Below are 6000 nucleotides of genomic sequence, written 5' to 3' on the forward strand. Positions count from 1 at the left end.
ATATGAACACCCACTCAATAAGACATACTAGAGGAAAGCCTTATTCTTGTAGAATGTGAGTATATAATTATATATTCCATCTGTTACAGGATATATCAACAGAAGACTCATCCTAGAGGGAGGCCTTACTCTTGTAAGCTTGCTATCAACGCGTCTCAGCTTACAAGAGTAAGGTTTTTCACCAGTGTGAGTCCCGAGCAACTAACTATCCAAATATTTATATAACCGACTCACACGAGGACTGTATGAGTCTATTTTTTGATCCTCGAGACTGAAATGACAGCTAGAATTATCAAACTTAAAAATAATTGCGCCAGTTTAACAAAAATAGTGTTGTCCTCAGGGTTCAGCAATACACGGCGCTGCAATTGCTTGTATACAGTATGGCATATTATTGTAAATTGTACATTTGAAAAGAGCAACCGCCGAGTTTCTTGCTGGTTCTTCTCGGTAGGAACAGCATTCCGAACCAGTGGTAGATTATTTTGACGATTCAAAAGCACTTGTAAAAGTTTAATTGAATAAAAATAATTTGAATTGAATTGAAGTTCCGGTTTAAGTGAAAATCGTTAATAGTCTTAATTGTATGGAAGTTGTTGGTGTAAGTAAATAAAAAAGACGAAAATCGGCACGAGGACTCATCCTAGAGGGAGGCCTTATGCTTGCAAGCTTGCTATCAACGCATCTGTAGCTTACAAGCGAAAGGCTTCTCGCTAGTGTGAGTCCTGAGCGAATAACCATAAATAACTGAATCACACGAGGACTCATCCTGGAGTCATCATCATTAATTAATTAATATAATGTATATAAGTAATTTCGAATAATTATTTGCGACTTGGTACTACTTTCGAATAATTACTTGGACTTGGTGGTATCCAACACTAGCTTCTCCTTTCAGCAAAGGTTGCCCGGTAGAGATTGCTCTAAGCAATAAGGCCGCCTTTGCACACAATTGTTTTTTCTGTGTTGTTCCTTTACATGTTTTTGTGTGCAATAAAGACTTCTATCTATCTATCTGTCTATCTGGGGGTCCTTAGAATGTGAGTATAAAATAATATACTCTATGTGTTTCAGGATGTGAATTTCATTATTCTTCAAAAATGAATTTAAATCGACAAGAGGACTCATCCTAGAGGGAGACCTTATTCTTGCAAGCTTGCTATGAACGCGTCTTAGCTTACAAGAATATGGTTTCTCACCAGTGTGCGTCCTTAGCAACTAACTATCCAAAGATAGAACACTGACTCACAATAGGACTCATTCTAGAGGAAGGCCTTATTCATGCAGAAAGTGAATCCATACTTTTAATATTATAAATGCAAAAGTGTGTCTATCTGTCTGCTACATTTTCACGTCCCAACAGTTTAACCGATTCTGACGAAATTTGGTACAGGGTTAGTTTATATCCCGGGGACGGACATAGGTTACTTTTTATCCCGGAAAATCAAAGATTTCCTGCGGGATTTCTAAAGACCCATCCATTTAACCGATTTGTATGAAAGGTACAGAAGTAGCTTCCATCCATCCATCCATCAGCCTGTAAGCGTCCACAGCTGGACATAGGCCTTCCCTATAGAGCGCCACCACACCCGGTCCTCAGCCTTCCTCATCCAGCCACTTCCCGCCAGCCGCTTTATATCGTCGGTTCATCGTGCTGGAGGGCGTCCCACACTACGCTTGCTTACACGCGGTCTCCACTCAAGGACTTACAAGAACAAAACTAGTCGCAGTTATATTGTCAAAGGCGTGATATTACAATCTCACTAGTGATATCATAATTAAACGGTAAATTGTCAATTGACTTTATTTCTTAAAATTTAACGGTCTGGTTTTAGTGTCATTATAATGTCACGAGGACACTACAGTCATATAATATATAAGGCAATGATATTTTGACAATTTCACTGGTCGTTAGATTTCGAGGCCGTCTCTGATTGGTCCGTTTCCGATGTTAAAAACGATGGTTGAAAATTAATTGACCAATCAGAACGCTTGGCGTATCCCACTGCCAACTTCATTCATAATGTACCTAGATTTTTATAATGTCACTATGATGACTCTCTTTCAGGGTCATAGAATAATGCAGGGTAAGCGATGAGGCCGCCAAATTGTACTATTTACTATTTTTGCTGTGTAATGTTTTAATTTTGATTCTTTTTAGGTATGTTGGTGTACGAAACAATTTCAGAGTTTGATTATAAAACGTTCAGTTTTTTCAGGATTGTGTATTTAAATATGCTACGGGGAAAAACATAAAGAGAGACTCATATTAGAGGGAAGCCTTATTCTTGCAAGCTTGCTATCAACGCGTCTTTAGCTTACAAGAATATGGTTTTTCACCAGTGTGCGTCCACAGCAACTGACATCCCAAATATATAACCGGCTAACTGGACTTCGTCTGTGGTGGCGTTTGCTGGCGCGCGTGTTGTGCCTTTTTGGAGTGTTTTTTGTTGGAAGTGGCCGGTTTTTGTGTTCTGCTGGTTTATTGGTGGTGGAACTGACTGGGAAGAGCTCTAAAGGGGCGCCGCGTGTATGTTGGCGGGCGCCGGGACAGACGAGGTCTATACTTATACATATTGTTTCCCTAACTTGTAAATACCTTGTTTGTAGAGGTAACAAACTTGACATTGGCTAATCAGTGTAAAGCCAGACGGAAGAGAAAAAAAAACTGCCTAACTTGAAGATTCATTCTAGAGAGAAGCTTAATTCTGGTAATTTGACTATATATTATAGAACCTTCCATCTTAGACTGCATTATCACTTACCACCAGGTGAGATTGCAGTCAAGGGCTTACTTGTATCTGAATTAAAAACCCGGCCAAGTGCGAGTAAGACTCGTGCACCGAGGATTCCGTACTTGGGTATTTTTTCCGACATTTTGCACGGAAAATCAAAAACCGTTATGCATAAAAATAAATAAAAAACTGTTTTAAATTGTACAGGTAAAGCCCTTTCATATGATACCCCACTTGGTATAGTTATATATATAGTTATATTTTTTTTAATGATGTAACCACAAATTCACGGTTTTAGGATTTATTCCTTTACTTGTGCTATAAGATCTACCTACCTGTCAAATTTTCTTGATTCTAGGTCAACGGGAAGTACCCTATAGGTTTTCTTGACAGACACGACAGACGGACAGAAAGACAGACAACAACCGGAACCCTAATAATATTGTATTCTATCTTTTTCAGGGTATGGATTTAAATATTTTAAATGCCATAATCGGCAAAAGGACTCATACTAAAGGGAGCCCTTCCTCGTGCAAGCTTGCTATCAATGCGTCTTAGCTTACACGTGAAAGGTTTTCTGCCTAGTGTGAGTCTTGAGTAACATACAATGAATAATAGAAGCAGGCGTTATTTTGCGGAAGTCCATCATATACAAGGAACCAAAAGCTTAATTTGCTATAATCCGCTAAATCAGACATCTGTATGGTGCAACACGCACCGCCCGCCCTTCCACTGATAAACATGCAGGAAAAGCCAGCCACCAAGCAAGCCACACGCACCACCACCACGCAGCACCACACAAATCCCAACACCACTCGACGCACGTTTCGCCCCGACACTGGAGCATCCTCAGGAGATGTACACCTTACAATGCCTTAGGCAACCTTTGCAATTAGGCATTGTAAGTTCTACATCTCCTGAGGATGCTCCGGTGTCGGGGCGAAACGTGCGTCGAGTGGTGTTGGGATTTGTGTGGTGCTGCGTATGGCTTGCTTGGTGACTACTTTTCCTGCATGTTTATTAGTGGGAGGGCCGCCCGTGCATCTTGCATATTGCATTATACCAACCCACCTGCCAAATTTCATGATTCTAGGTCAACGGGAAGTACCCTATAGATTTTCTTGACAGACACGACGGACGGACGGATAGAAAGACAGACAGACAGACAACAAAGTGATCCTATAAGGGTTCCGTTTTTCCTTTTGAGGTACGGAACTCTTGAAAAGACAAAAATCTACAAGAGGACTCATACTCGAGGGAGACCTTATTCTTGCAAGCTTGCTTTCGGCGTATTTAGCTTACAAGAATAAGGTTTCTCTCCAGTGTGAAGACTCCCTACAGTGAGATGACGTAATACTATTTGAAGAAGTCCATCCAACACATCTCCTTTCACCAAAGATTGCTTTGTGGAGATTGCTTTGATTGGTTGAGAAAGGAGAAATTGAGTTTCTCGCGGCACCTATTTCATATCTACGCAACGTTCGTTGACCTCTAGCGTCAGTCAGATGTTTTATCGCGAACTTTTAAAAAAATACATTGTATTCGAGTGGTTTTAATTTTGTTACATAAAATGAATAAATAAATGAATGAAATAAATAAATTATCTTTTATTTATACACAACTAGAGGATGCCCGCGACTTCGTCCGTGTGGATTTAGATTTTTAAAGATCCCGTGGGAACTTTGATTTTCCAGGATAAATAGTTGCCTATGTCAATTGCAGGGACGCAAGCTACCTCGGTACCAAATTTCATACAAATCGATCAAGCGGATGAGTATTTAGGAATCCCGCGGGAACTGTTTGTTTTTCCGGGATAAAAAGTAGCCTATGTCCTTCCCCGGAATGTGTATCCTAAGTTTGTACAAAATTTCATTAAAATCGGTTCAGCGGTTGAGCCGTGAAAGCGTAGCAGACAGACAGACACACTCGCATCTATATACCTACTAATAAATAAAATTGGAGTGTCTGTCTGTAATTTCGAAATAACTACCGTATATTAAGGTCATATGGTTATTTGAACGATACCATGACTGAATCACACGTTTTTAAAATTTTTGTGTCTGTCTGTCTGTCTGTCTGTCTGTCTGTTTGAAAAGGCTAATCTTCGGAACGGCTGAACCGATTTTGACGGGATTTTCACAGACAAGTAGAGGATTGACCAGGGAATAACATAGGCTACTTTTTTAACCGACTTTCAAAAAGGGAGTTGTGTTTTTCTACCTATGTACACCGAAATCTCCGAGATTTCTGAACCGATTTGCGTCATTTCTTTTTTAATCGATAGAGGAACTTTGCGACATTGTTTCATAAAAAAATTGGATTCCAACTCTTCAATCCTGATGCTGCAGGGGATCTGACCAATCCACGCGGGCGAAGCTGCGGGCATCAGCTAGTTTATAATATTAGTATGGATAAGGGCATACCTATTTGAAAATAATAAACACCACTAGGTACATTGTGAGGAAACCTCCCCGCCTGAAAGTTATCAAAGGTACCTATGTAAAGTCTACCAATCCCAACTTGGCCCGCGCTGGGTGGGCCTAGCCTGAAGAGTAAGCCTGTATATGGTTGTAATGTATAGAGCGCACTTAGACTTAAGTTTTAGTTAAAACGAGACAGATTTATGCCAGCGTTATAGCGATGTCTCGTTTTAGCAGTGCCTTTTAAAGTCAAAGTGCACTCTATAGATCTCAGCCTTAGACATTCTGAGATGAGCTGTCTCAGTCGACGGCGACTGTTAGCCCTAATTCGCACGAGCGTTAAAAAAGCGTTGCGTCAAAACCCGGCGTTGCGCTAAACAAAGTACGCGTTAAAAAAGCGTCAACGTGTGAACAGATACGTGGGAATGCATTTGTTCTATTTGAAACGCTTTTTTAACGGACGTTAATAAAGCTCTCGTGCGAATGAGGCCTTATGGCGGAGTTAAGTTAGGTTGGTGAAAAGGTAAAAAAATCTTATTTTGTAGGTACATATTTCTTTTATTATTCCAAAATTTCATCCACAATTATTATTATTATTATTATTATAATCTAAATAAATAGCACATCCATACATTACCTACAAGTTACAACTAGCAAACTAAACTCTGGTCATATAGATACTTCCAATTTAGCATAGTAATTAGTAGATAGTACCTACCTACAAGTTTAAAAAAAGAAAAAAATATTTAAAATTGGAAATATCTATATGACTTTTGCAATATAAAAAAGAACCTCCTTTGAAGTCGGTCAATAAGACACGTTTACACGCAAAACCAGCTACATAA

The sequence above is a fragment of the Maniola jurtina genome, chromosome 28, assembly GCF_905333055.1.
Source record: "Maniola jurtina chromosome 28, ilManJurt1.1, whole genome shotgun sequence".
Classification (NCBI taxonomy): Eukaryota; Metazoa; Arthropoda; class Insecta; order Lepidoptera; family Nymphalidae; genus Maniola; species Maniola jurtina.